Source organism: Lepidochelys olivacea (genome assembly GCF_965140295.1).
Source record: "Lepidochelys olivacea isolate rLepOli2 genome assembly, chromosome: 2".
In the NCBI taxonomy this organism is placed as follows: Eukaryota; Metazoa; Chordata; order Testudines; family Cheloniidae; genus Lepidochelys; species Lepidochelys olivacea.
Window position 1 is genome coordinate 38788345 of NC_140412.1, and position 14725 is coordinate 38803069.

Below are 14725 nucleotides of genomic sequence, written 5' to 3' on the forward strand. Positions count from 1 at the left end.
CCAACCTAAACCTCCCCCACTGCAACTTGAGACCATTACTCCTTGTTCTGTCATCAGCTACCACTGAGAACAGTCTAGATCCATCCTCTTTGGAACCCCCTTTCAGGTAGTTGAAAGCAGCTATCAAATTCCCCCCTCATTCTTCTCTTCTGCAGACTAAACAATCCCAGTTCCCTCAGCCTCTCCTCATAAGTCATGTGTTCCAGTCCCCTAATCATTTTTGTTGCCCTCCACTGGACTCTTTCCAATTTTTCCACATCCTTCTTGTAGTGTGGGGCCCAAAACTGGACACAGTACTCCAGATGAGGCCTCACCAATGTCGAATAGAGGGGAACGATCACGTCCCTTGATCTGCTGGCAATGCCCCTACATATACATCCCAAAATGCCACTGGCCTTCTTGGCAACAAGGGCACACTGTTGACTCATATCCAGCTTCTCATCCACTGTCACCCCTAGCTCCTTTTCTGCAGAACTGCTGCCGAGCCATTTGGTCCCTAGTCTGTAGCAGTGCATGGGATTCTTCCGTCCTAAGTGCAGGACTCTGCACTTGTCCTTGTTGAACCTCATCAGATTTCTTTTGGCCCAATCCTCCAATTTGTCTAGGGCCCTCTGTATCCTATCCCTACCCTCCAGCGTATCTACCTCTCCTCCCAGTTTAGTGTCATCTGCAAACTTGCTGAGGGTGCAATCAACACTGTCCTCCAGATCATTTATGAAGATATTGAACAAAACTGGCCCGATAATCCTGCAGGTGGCTGGTTTGAAAATGTACAGCTTCAAACCAGTTCCACCATGTGATTACTGGGATAGCTGGAATTGCAGGCACTTCTCCTTTCCCCCCGCAACAATTGATGGAACCGTGCTTTGCGGCAGGGCAGGCAGCGAATGCACATTTTACATCAATGAAAAGTTCATTTACTTTTCCAAATGTTTTTCTCCAGGTATCGCCCACTGGATGGTGCATGGTGCATGCACTGCAGTCAGAAAAAGCGCTTTGAGGCTTCGTTCCCAGCTTTTGTTCATATATGCAGCATTGTCAGTGACAAAGACAATTATTTTATCAAAAGGAATTCCATATTTCTGAATTGTTTCTACCACTTCATGACTCACAATTTATAGTGAACAGCCTCTAAACATATACACTCTATTAGCAAAGACTTAAATTCCAAACTACCTTCCCCTTGTCGGCTTGAAATGTCTGTAAAAGACAAACAGGGCACTGCCAGGATATTCAATATGTAGCGCCCTTCAGCATCAGTTGTTTCATCTGCTACAGGACTAATTCCAAAACATTGATTCAGCAGTTCGTTCAGGTCACTGACATGTCTTTCAAATTTTTTGGCAAGTATGCTCTTCGAAGATGATCCAAAGTAGGTATAACACCAATGTTTTTCAGGGATCTTTCCAGATAGCTTTTCATAGCAGTGTTGTCTAGGACATGTAGTGGAATGTTAGCGGTATAGAAAACCTCTGTAAGTCAGTAAACTTCTGTCCTATGATGCTGCTGTTCTTCGGTCTTTACAGGAAATAGCTCACTCACTGTTCTTTGTAGTTCAGCTTTCTTGCTTGTGCCTGCTTCAAGCTCTTGTGCCTCACGTTTATGCAAAGCACTTTCTGTATGTTTCTCACAGCTTCCTTTTTGTGTGTAATCTGCAAAAACATTACATACTGAAAAAAACATCAACCTGCCAATTTCATGAAATGTTCTCTTTGAGTATTGACTGCTTCTCCACTTATCAGTGGTTTTTGCCACTTTGCTCTTCAGTGTACTTGGCGTCGCCATTTTTTTTCTCTCAGCCTGCTAAACCTTATGCACATGCTCCTCGTGCTTCAATAAGTTTTTTTGTAATTAAACAGCGGCTAAGCCACAACCAGTACCTAGACTGGCCTGGGCTCAGGGCAGAAACTAAGGTGTGGGACCAACTCTGCCTCCTGCCACCAGGGGCTGAAGCGGAAGCCCAGCGGCCACTTTTCACCATGGGCCTAGTCTCCTGCCCATTCTGTTCCCCTGAGGCCCCACCCCCTAGCCAGAATGGAAGCTGGATCCCAGCTAGGATTGCCAACTATCTACTCACACAAAACCGAACACCCTTGCCCAGCCCCTCCTCCAAGGCCCCACCCCCACTCACTCCATCCCCCCTCCCTCTGTCGCTTGCTCTCCCCACTCTCACTCACTTTCATGGAGCTGACTCAGGGGGTTGGCATGTGGGAGGGGGTGAGGGCTCCGGCTGGGGGTGTGGGCTCCAGGGTGGGACCAGAAATGAATAGTTCAGGGTGCAAGGGGCTCTAGGCTGAGGGAGTGGGTTGGGGTGTGGGATGGGGCACTGGCTCTGAGCTGGGGGTGAGGGTTATGGGGTGGGGCCAGAAATGAGGGGTTCAGGATGCAGGAGGGGGCTCTGGGTTGGGGCAGGGGGTTGGGATGCTGGGGTGTGTGTGTGTGAGGGCTCCATCTGGGGGTGCAGGCTCCGGAGTGGGTCCAGGGATGAGAGATTTGGAGTGCAGGAGGGGGCTCTGGGCTGGGGCTGAGAGGTTCAGAGTGAGGGAGGGAGCTCCGGGCTGGGGCAGGGGGTCAGGTGTGGGGGGTGCAAGGGCTCCGGCTGGGGGTGCAGGTTCTGGGGTGGGGCTGGAGATTAGGGGTTTGGTGTGTAGGAAGGTGCTCCAGGCTGGGACTGAGGGGTTCAGATGGGATCAGGGCTGGGCCAGGGACTTGGAGCACGGAAGGGGTGCAGGCTCTGGGGGGCACTTACCTCAGGCGCCTTCCGGAAGCAGCGGCATGTCCCCCCTCTGGCTCCTCCGCGGAGTCGCAGCCGGGTGGCTCTACACCCTGCCCCATCCACAGGTGCTGCCTCCACAACTCTCATTGGCTATGGTTCCCAGCCAATGGGAGCTTTGGAGCTGGCACTTGAGGCAGGGACAGTGTGTGGAGCCCCTTGGCTGCCCCTATGCCTGGGAGCTGGAAAGGGAACATGCCGCTGCTTCCAGAGCTGCACAGAGCCACAGCAGGCAGGGAGCCTGCCTTCGCCCTGCTGCATCGCCGACCGGACTTTTAACGGCCTGGTCAGTGGGTGTTCTGGTCGAAAACTGGACACCTGGTAACATTAAGCCCAGCCCCGGGAGCCTGGGCAGCTGTGGGGAGCCACAGACTCTCCATGTGCCCTGGGCAGAGTGCCCGGGCTCCCTGGGCCACTTTTACCTGGGCCAGGCTCCAGCTTCTGGCTTGGCCGGGGAGCAGACCCTTGGAGGAAGAGGAGGAGCAGGGGTGGAGCCAGAGAGGGGGTGTGGCCTTGTGCACCCTCCCCCTTTTAGGAAGACTCTGTTGCCACTGGCTCCCCCCATGCTCTCCAGCACCATCCTTCTCCAGCAGCAGCCACAGCAGCAACTGGAAGACCTATCCACAGAGCCACAGGTAGACAGGGAGGGAGGGGGTTGCAGAAGGAGAAAGGATTGTGTCTTGGTTAAGGGGTCTTGAATGTGGCCCAGGAGACCAGGATTCTATCCCTGCCCTGATAAGAGGGCTGGGGGCCGGAAGCTAGAGAAGTCTCTCTCTAGCTCTGGAGAGAGAAGGACCTGGCTGCATGGGAGAGAAGGTACCTGAGATAGAGTAGTGCTGGGGAAAGGCAAGAGGAGCTGGGGGGCTTCAGCCTGGGAACTCCCCAGGCTGTAGGCCTTGTGCAAGGCCTAAAAAAGGATACTGGGGCTACAGAGGTGCAGCCTGGGAATAGGCAGAGGCAGCAGGTCCTAACCCCTTGCCAGTGATAAGTGGCCATTACACTGCAGTCTGCCCCAGCAAATGGGGGCTAGATGATGACTGGCAGTAGCCACTGAGGCAAGGTGGGGATAGAGGGTTGGGGGTTCCCCTGGGACGGGAGACCCAGACCATGGATACTGCTGGGGCAGAACCCCGAGGTACAGAGCACCAGAGTCTGGGAGGGACACAGGGCCAGCGGCAGGCGAGACAGCGGCCTGCAGAGGGCATTCCGAAGCTGGAGTTGAGCTAATTCCCTGGACGACAGGAGGTGCCATGGCGGTGAGTCTTGCTTCACTAGGGTGGTACAGCTGTGCTGGAGGAGCTGCCGGTGTGGGGCCGTCCAACGTTCTGCTCCTTTCACTGCTGCAGTTCCGGAGAGCCCTGCAGTTCAGAAGTCTCTGGTGCAGCAGCAGGAGGACAGAGTCCACCCCCACCAGGTAACATGGGATGAAACATGGGGGGGAGTGTGGGGTCCCAGGCTGGGGGCGGGGCAGGGTCACGTGAGGAGTCACGTGGCGGAGGGGTCCCCTCCTTTAGCTGGTGCAGCATACCGGTAAGAAATGAATTCTACTTGCACTGCCTAGAGCCACACATTGAACAATGAAGAGAAAACAATATTGAACAGCTGCACATTAAGTGGGCACCTTTCATTCTGTGCACTGATTGAGGCAGGGGTCCTATGGAAAAGATAGTATGTGATCATGTAGCTGGACTGTATCATAATTCATACAAACAAGGAGGCTGAATTAAGGTTACAAAGTAGCCTTAATTATGGCATTTCCCATTTTGAAGGCTTAACTTTGCAGCCCTAATAATGTTGTTTCAATGTAATTTCTGTGGGTATGTAGTTTATATAGTAATTAATTGGTCCTCACATGGTCCCAACAGTGCTTCAGGCTTATGTGCAAAGTTGTGCTCTGTACCTGTCCTCTGGATTAGATTTACTTCTTTGCAAAGGGCTAATAGCTGGTCTTTGCACCACTTATATTACTGCAGATAGGGTGAAATTCACCCCTGTTGCAGATGGACACAGCAAGGAGTGAATTTCACTGTCTATGCAGTATAAACTCCTACCCTCTGCCACCTGCAGTTTGATGGCAGTTTTGTATTGTGAACACATGCCCTCTAGGAAGTGGCCTGCGGCAGCCTTTGCATTCAAAAATTTTGATATAAAATGCTAGTATATTGAAAGGACACTGTCCGATAGCTGACAGTCTTTGTGAGAATAGACTTTCTAGTGGGTTTTCCTGTCCTGTCCGGTTCTGGTTGGGCCATAAATACAAGCCATTGCAGCCTTTCTCCTGGTATTTTTGCACTTGAAATTCCAGCTGGAACTGGCAGGTCAAAGGCATGCTATGTAACAGGTACTACAATATTTGGATGGAGGATCAGATTTAACCAAACATATAATGTTTGGTTAGCAGGCAGGAGACAAGTTGGTTGGAGGGAATGTGCAGCAGATTTATTAACTGAATGAGCAATCAGTTAAGAGTAAGTCCACTCAGGGTTCTCAAAACATCTAGCTCACACTGGGCATGCTTGTACTTTGATTAGTTTCCTCATATATCCATGTTTTCTTTCTAAACAGCAAGAAAAATACTGCTTTGGGACTGTAAACATGTATGGCAAGTTTCAGCCTCCCAAAATGTGGAGTGTCATAGAGACACTGACATATCCTTATGTAGAGGAGTGCTGCATGGTAATGTAATAAATAATATGCAGCTTACTGAGCTTGACATGACAGATTCCCATTACCACAATGTTGTTGCACTGTGGACAAAATACAGTAGACACTCCCTGTTTGAGTGTATAATTAAGGTTTGAATTGAAATTGCTCAGAGATATTGTTTTGGGTGATAAGATGTCAATCTCTTTTTAAGAGATTAATGTAATGGCAATGCCTTTCCCACACAAGGAGCCTGATTCTGATCTCATTTACACCAGTGTAATGCAGAAGAAACTCCACTGAGTTACAGTGGTGCAAAAGAGAGGAGAATCAGATCATAGATCCCTCACACTGCTCAACATTTGTGAAGGGAAAACAGTAATGGTTGTACCTGTAATGTAAGAATTTGCAATCCTTTGTCAGTCTTATTCCACTGATGCTTTTCAAGTCAAAGCAGTCCCTGCGGACCTTTCCTTCCTTTCAGCTCTTGTCAAGCTATGATTCTTATACTTGGGAAAAGGTTGGACTGGTCCACAGGGTTGCAGGAAAGTGTCCCAGGTCTCTCTCTACTGCCTTGCCCTCCATCAAGCTTGTGAGAAATGAGGCTGCCACCTGCTATAACAGCCTTATCTGTCAGGTAGCAGCAACACCAGCCATCTCCAGCTCTTCTTCCTCCTCCGCTGCTGCTCCCCTCTAGCTCTGCAGTGTGGGGGAGGCAGAAAGAGGGAAGCAGAGTAGAGTGGTGGGAGGAGCAGACAGAGGAATGCTGTGGAGGTGGGACTGCAGAATGTGCAGGGTAGGTGGAAAGAGAGTGAGAGATGAGGAAACAGGAGACAAAAAGAAGAGCTTCAGTGGGAGGAAGGATAGATCCAAAAAGAATCTGGAGGAAGGAGGCAGAGAATAAAGGAGGCACACAGAGAAGAGGCAGGGAAAAGAGAAGTTATTTAACAGGGATTAGCACAGTTGCCATTTTTGACCTTTCAGTGGCAGCAATGCTTCTGCAGTGCCTAGAAAGAGAAGTTAGGTGAAGAGAGTGAATGGAGTAAGTGCCCATTGCCTGTCAGAGCTTCATTGACAGGACCAGTGCTGTTCTGGATATCCTGCCCTCTCTTTTATATGAGAAGAAAGCCATGTACAGCAGGGAAACAAGGGCGGAAGGACAAGGGCTCAACTACCCTTGGAAGTCCCCTTCTCTACTTGTTTGGGAGTCCCAGTCTGACACTTTTAGAACTTGGGTATTTAGTCCTTTCTGATGAGATCAAGGAAGCTCTTTGGGGCTCTTCACTAGAATGTGCTATGCTCCAACTACACACAGTTCTGGTAATTGGGTCCCGATCCTATATTTTGTCTATTGACCATAGTTCTGAGGTTCCTCTTGTCCATGACTTCAAATTGCCCTTAACAACTGTCAGAGTGTTTGATTGCAGTCTCTTCCCACCATGTTCCTGCAAAGGGAGCAATACCACTCCCTTGTCCTCTGGTGACAGGGCTTTGGAGCGGAACGGAGCCTGGAGCTAGAGCGCGGAGCAGGTGCAGGTTTTTGCCTGGAGCTGGAGCAGAGCTAGAGCACAGCTCCAAAGCCCTGTCTGATGAAACAATTTCTGAAACAAATTCTTAAAATTTTTATCCTCCCATTTGTGAGCCAATTCAGCTGGGCAGGTTTGGGGGGTTGGCTAGGTTTATGGAAGGACCCTGGGACCAGTTGATAACTTGCTCTTCCACTGCTTGGTGGTGGTTATTTCATCTGGGCAGGTCTCAAAATTGCAGGCATTAATAGCAAATCCACCATACACCGTCTTTTATAAGGACAAGGTGGTACACAGGCCTTATCCTAGATTTCTAACAAAGATCATGGGTCTGCTTCTGATCACACTAACACTGGTGTAAATCAGAAGTAACTCCAGTGAAGTTATTTGTGCTACTATGGCTTAAAAACAGATGTGAGACCAGAATCAGGCTCAGTATCAGATCTTCATTTCAAATGAATCAATCTTTGCCTGTATTTTTTCAAAACCCGGTAGTCCTCCAAAGGAAGCCATGTTGTGCACTCCTGATGTTAAGAGAGCTCACTAGCCCATCATGGCTGCCACACTGTGGCTGGGAAGGTTATTGGTCTTTGATCACACGCAAAGACAAAAGCTTTGCATTAAGAGTGTAAGGCCTAGTCTACACTACAGAGCTTATGTTGACCTAATTATGTAAATGTCTACATTAAAATGTTGCTCCCGCTGATGTAACTGCCCTGCTATGCTGACTTAATAACTCCACCTCCACAATGTCAATGTAGGTAGGCTGACGCAGTGTTAGTGTTGACATTGAGTTGCTTACATCTGTTGTTACAGTCGGTACAAGTTCTCCTGCTGAAGCCACGCACCACCAATACAAGGGGTATAGTGCACACACACAAGTGATTTAATTACTGCTGCGGCTGTATGTCGACGTAACTTAGGTCAACATAATTTTTGTAGCGTAGCCAGGCCCTTCTCAGCAATACTAATCCATCCTCTCTCCTTTAATACAGAATTCAAGTTCTAAAAGACTTCTGGAAATAGAGAGGAACTTAGGGGTGGTTAGAAGGTCTCAGTCAGTAGGATGTTGGGCATGAGAGAAATACACATGCTCCTTAGTGGTCAGTACTGCTCTGTATTTACATGGCCAGCACTATGTTCCTAATGTGTGGCTCTGTGTTGTCAATGCATTTGGAGAACAAGTGTTACTCTGGGATGCTGCCTCATTTTTTCAATATTCCGGTTAGTTTTCCTCTGTTAATTTGATGTTTTCTTCTTTAATATTCTTTTGCTGCCAAGAACCCTGTCTGTGGTTATTTGAAGAGTTGCACAAAACATTTGCCTTTACCCATTTTACAAGGAGAGGCTGCTCAGCATCACAAATGACAAAATTCCCCTCTGAGAGAGAGATGGCAGAACTCAGTTTTGATATTCTGCTCTCAACTAACTTTCCATTGACATCAGTGAGCATTCTGTGCATGAAAGGGGCGAGGTTTCAGAACTGAAGTCTGCCATCCAACTCTGAAAAATGATTTTGCCCTTACTATACTATTGGCAAATATTGTGTTTGGAGTTTTTAATACTGACATTGTGCATTACTAGACTGGTAGTTGCTCTCTCTCTTCCCCCCCCCCCCCGCACCCCACTGTGGCTGCCTCCCCTGTTCTAGCAAGAAAGCCTTTGAGGGACTCTGATGTAGTGTGATGTATTTAATGATTTACCCTCTTCTCCAAACTCTGCATCAAAAGGCCACAGTCACTGAGTCTCCAGGGTTGTTCTTCACCTTGAAACGTGCCAACGTCTAGAATCCTGAAACCTGTATGGATCTCATGTCTTCTTGCTGTAGTACTCTTAAGCATGACCCAATATTCAGTCTGATAAATTAGGACTTGCTCAAGTTCTTATGGGGCCCCTTCAAGCATCAGAACAGTGACTCTTTCACCCTCCACATTATAATGAAAGCCTCTTCTATATTAAGCCTTCCTTTTTCTGAGGAGTCTCTGGAAATCAGAGGCTTCCTAAGGTTGTACTGTTATGAGAGAACTGGATTTAACATAACCTGAACTTGATACAACCGTAGCCATTTTGTGTACCCAACCATCATTAGTTGAAAACAAGAACACCACGTAGTTAGAAAGAAGTTGGCCTTTGTCTGAGTAAAGCAGACAAATAGCTGCACAGCTGCAGCTTTGTACAGATTTATTAGAATAAAAGAGTGTGGATAACTGACATTGGATCTGTGTGTCTTATTGTTATGACTAGGAGTTGCTTTGCTGCTAAGTAGCATTATGAGGGGTTTTTTTGCTGTTGCTAGGGAAATTGGTTGCCCATTAGAGGTTACTAGAAGTTATGACTATGTGCTTCGTTTTGAGTAATTTATAAAAGATTAGTTGAGAGTGTGCAATTTGGAGCAGTTCAAGGAGGATTTCTAAGAGCTACCAGACTGACATTTTACTCCCCAGAAGCTGGAAGGACGGCTGATCACTGGAAACCTGCTGTTGAACACGTGTCACTACCTCAGACTTCGGGTAACTATATCTGGGGTGCTCTAGATTATTGCTGTTGCACATGCACATATCTTGAGACTTAATAAAGAAGGAGCTTTGAGTGAAAGCACTCTTGTTTGTGCCAATCATTTATCAGAGGAGCTGTGTCCCCTGCTGACTTAATACCTGACATCACCGGAAGACAGAGATTAGTTCTTAGAGTGTTGGGTTCAGATAACCCCGGGTAACAGAGTGTGCACAGGACTTGATCCTATGCTCTTTGACATCAATGGCAAATCTCCCATTTACTTTAATGGTACAGGATTGGCACCCTAAAGCAACCACATCCCAATGTGCAAGTTTACATTTTGGTTAAATGACCAGAGAGGAGTTCCATTAAAATGTTTATCAACTTAGTTTCCATGTTTAAAGATCAGCTGGGGCTATTTGAGCATGAATAGAAAATAGCAAACACTCATTCTACAACCGTGTGGATAACTGATCAGAGCAATGCTCATGGGAAGATGGCATGTGTGAGGCTGTCATAAATATAAAGGGAAGGGTAAACCCCTTTGAAATCCCTCCTGGCCAGGGGAAGCTCCTCTCACCTGTAAAGGGTTAAGAAGCTAAAGGTAACCTCGCTGGCACCTGACCAAAATGACCAATGAGGAGACAAGATACTTTCAAAAGCTGGGAGGAGGGAGAGAAACAAAGGGTTTGTGTGTCTGTCTGTAGTCGTCTTGGCCGGGGACAGAACAGGAATGGAGTCTTAGAACTTTTAGTAAGTAATCTAGCTAGGTATGTGTTAGATTATGATTTCTTTAAATGGCTGAGAAAAGAATTGTGCTGAATAGAATAACTATTTCTGTCTGTGTATCTTTTTTGTAACTTAAGGTTTTGCCTAGAGGGGTTCTCTATGTTTTTTTAATCTAATTACCCTGTAAGATATATACCATCCTGATTTTACAGGGGGGATTTCTTTATTTCTATTTACTTCTATTTTTTATTAAAAGTCTTCTTGTAAAACACTGAATGCTTTTTCATTGTTCTCAGATCCAAGGGTTTGGGTTTGTGGTCACCTATGCAAATTGGTGAGGCTTTTTATCCAACATTTCCCAGGAAAGGGGGGGTGCAAGTGTTGGGAGGATTGTTCATTGTTCTTAAGATCCAAGGGTCTGGGTCTGTGGTCACCTATGCAAATTGGTGAGGCTTTTTACCAAACCTTGTCCAGGAAGTGGGGTGCAAGGTTTTGTGAAGTATTTTGGGGGGAAGGACGCGTCCAAACAGCTCTTCCCCAGTAACCAGTATTAGTTTGGTGGTGGTAGCGGCCATTCCAAGGATAACGGGGGTAATATTTGTTACCTTGGGGAAGTTTTGACCTAAGCTGGTAAAGATAAGCTTAGGAGGTTTTTCATGCAGGTCCCCACATCTGTACCCTAGAGTTCAGAGTGGGGGAGGAACCTTGACAGAGGCAAAACATTTTTTCCAGCAAAATAATTTTGTTGATTTGTCATAGGTTATTTGCATGTTGTTCCACAAAATAGGAGTAACCACTTGGTATGTATAATATGTATGTTTTTGTCAAATTACAAACTTCTGTAGATGTTTGAGATACTAGGAGGTGATGCATTTTATAATCGTAACTTAAATGCATTTGAAATTCAGCATTTGTCTTAAATTCCCACATTAACTAACACATTCTCTGTGGCTCGCCCAGTTTATATGCTCTATTTAACAATTAGTGATCGCAAACAGCTGTAGCTCCCACCCTGCTCTTTGTGACCCAGGTTATTGGAGCTCCTTTAGTCACAGCACCAAACACAAAAATGTTCATCCTGGGTGCCTAAAGTTTGGCTCCAACATCCATGTTTCGGCACCGATAAAAAAGTGGCCCCATTTTCAGAAGTGCTGAGCTCCTGCCTTCAGTGAAATTTTGCTGGTGCTGAGCACCTTTGCTAATATGGCTTCTTTTATTTAGGTGCCTAAATACGTATGTAGGACCCAGACTTTAGGCACCCACGTTTGAACATTTTAGCCTGTGCCTTTATATTAAGATAATATAATGGCTTTATATTTAATAGAATTATATTAAGATAGTGGCTTTTTGGATCAAGCATGGGTAACTCCGCTCAGTACTGACTGGGCTCCTAGAGCCAGATTCTCAGCTGATAAATGGACATTGCTCCACCATGTAGCTCTGCTGAAGTCAATGGAGCTATGTTAGTCCATACCCTCTGAACACCTAGCTAAATCCTTAAAGGTATTTAGGCATCTAGCCACCATTTAGGCACCACTGTCATTTTCAAAGCTATTGCTAAGCTGCCACCTAACCCTGGAGGTACCTAAGTTCCCATGGCACGAAAGCACTGATGCTGCCCCACAGCAGATGAGCTACTCAGAGCCCTAGCTCAAGCTAAGGCCCCAAAACAAGATCCTCAAACGAGGCAGGGGATGGGGGGGGTTGATCCTTTAGGCATGCTCTGAGCCCACATAATGACCGATAACTAACAGAGCCTGCAGCAAGAGGGCTGAAGCAAGCCACAAATAGGTGTGGGGAGAAGGGCAGTATAGCATCCTCCCAAAAGATAGCCAGGGGTATAGGGAACCGTAGGGCAAGCATGAGAGAGGTATTGAGTGTGAGTAGGAGAAAGAGACAGTTTCGGCTGTTAGTGCATGGGCTGACTAGGTGGCTGGCCTGGCTTAAGTGTCTGATTCCAGGAGAAGATTTACAGCCGAGGATCCCAAGTGGAGGGAGGTGTCTGTCTCTGGCCAGTCATCCAGGTGCACCAAGTCAACTGCTTAGGCCCTTAAACCGCTCTCCATTTTCTGCCCTGCTCCTCAGCATTTCACTCCTGGCTAGTTTAGGTGGCTCCCCCATCCACTGGCTGACAATCCCTTCCTTTGGTGTGTAACCCTTCTGCCCATCAGAGTTGGCAGCAACAAGGGCCGCATTCAGTATCTAGGGGTTCCATTCCAATAACACAATGCAAAACCGGCTCAAGCCCCCACCCAGTGGCCTGGGACAAATATATACCACCCCCACTGGGTGCCTCCAAGAGGCAATACTTCCCCTCTTGCAAGCACAGAGTCTGAGTGTAGCAAAAAGCCTTTTAATAACAGAGAGAAACAATGTGACATTATGTTGGGGAAACACCACCAACAGGATTCATAACACCACCCATGAGCAAAAAAACCCACCCCAAGCAAATTGGGGCATGTCCTTTCCCTTTGGTTCTTGAGTCCAGCAACCCCAAATCACCCAAAGTCCCAGAAGTCCAATGTCCCAAAAGTCTCTGTCCCTGGTCAGGGCAGCCCCAGAGTTCGAAAGTTTGTCTGCAGAGTTTTACCTCCCAACCTGGGTGGAAGTGGGGGGTGGGAAAGAGGTAAGGGGCACCTTACATGATCTGAAGCTGACTGCCCCGCAGCTCCATAGGGCTTCACTCCAATCTGCTCCACGAGCCGCTCCACGTCCCACAAGCGGCTCCCGCCGTCCCATGAACTGCTCCACAATATATCTTCAAGCTCCCCCACTACTTAACACTCAGTGATTTTAGCTCTTAATCAGTTTAGCTCTTTTGTGATTTCAGCTTGTAGTAGGGGAGCCTCAGTGCTGGTGCACCATTAGCCCAAAGTGAATTCAGCTCAGCAGCCTGTAACTAGACTCCTAATAGAATCAAAATTAGCTCTGATATTCCACAGTGGAGAGAGGAGGAAGTGCAATTAGCATATAATGCCCTCACCAGGGGGCCCATACCACCAAGTATTAATACCTGTCCCCAACCTCTCTCTCTCTATTCACTGGGTTTTGGAACCCATGATCCTTGCCTATCGAGTGCTGCTTAGTTGATGGTGAGTCCCTCCATCATAACTGTCCTGGATTCCCATAATCAGGGGAATAACAATTTATTCTTCCTGCCCCAATAACAGAGACACTGGGGATCCCACATCAGCCAAAGTGACCATTTGGGCAGCTATGGCCTCATTCTAGGCGGGGTGGGTGTGCCTATGCAAATGAGATCAGACCCTAAAGTTCTTCTCCACAACTTGCCACACCTCACCACCAGATCATAGAATATCAGGGTTGGAAGGGACCTCAGGAGGTCATCTAGTCCAACCCCCTGCTCAAAAGCAGGACCAATCCCCAATTAAATCATCCCAGCCAGGGCTTTGTCAAGCCTGACCTTAAAAACTTCTAAGGAAGGAGATTCCACCACCTCCCTAGGCAACGCATTCCAGTGTTTCACCACCCTCCTAGTGAAAAAGTTTCCACATATCCAACCTAAACCTCCCCCACTGCAACTTGAGACCATTACTCCTTGTCCTGTCCTCTTCTACCACTGAGAATAGTCTAGAACCATCCTCTCTGGAACCACCTCAGGTAGTTGAAAGCAGCTATCAAATCCCCCCTCATTCTTCTCTTCTGCAGACTAAACAATCCCAGTTCCCTCAGCCTCTCCTCATAACTCATGTGTTCCAGACCCCTAATCATTTTTGTTGCCCTTCGCTGGACTCTCTCCAATTTATCCACATCCTTCTTGTAGTGTGGGGCCCAAAACTGGACACACTACTCCAGATGAGGCCTCACCAATGTCGAATAGAGGGGGACGATCACGTCCCTCGATCTGCTTGCTATGATCCTACTTATACATCCCAAAATGCCATTGGCCTTCTTGGCAACAAGGGCACACTGCTGACTCATATCCAGCTTCTCGTCCACTGTCACCCCTAGGTCCTTTTCTGCAGAGCTGCTGCCTAGCCATTCGGTCCCTAGTCTGTAGCTGTGCATTGGGTTCTTCCATCCTAAGTGCAGGACCCTGCACTTATCCTTATTGAACCTCATCAGATTTCTTTTGGCCCAATCCTCCAATTTGTCTAGGGCCCTCTGTATCCTATCCCTCCCCTCCAGTGTATCTACCACTCCTCCCAGTTTAGTATCATCCGCAAATTTGCTGAGAGTGCAATCCACACCATCCTCCAGATCATTTATGAAGATATTGAACAAAACCGGCCCCAGGACCGACCCCTGGGGCACTCCACTTGACACCAGCTGCCAACTAGACATGGAGCCATTGATCAGTACCCGTTGAGCCCGACAATCTAGCCAGCTTTCTACCCACCTTATAGTGCATTCATCCAGCCCATACTTCTTTAACTTGCTGACAAGAATATTGTGGGAGACCGTGTCAAAAGCTTTGCTAAAGTCAAGAAACAATACATCTACTGCTTTCCCTTCATCCACAGAACCAGTAATCTCATCATAGAAGGCGATTAGATTAGTCAGGCATGACCTTCCCTTGGTGAATCCATGCTGACTG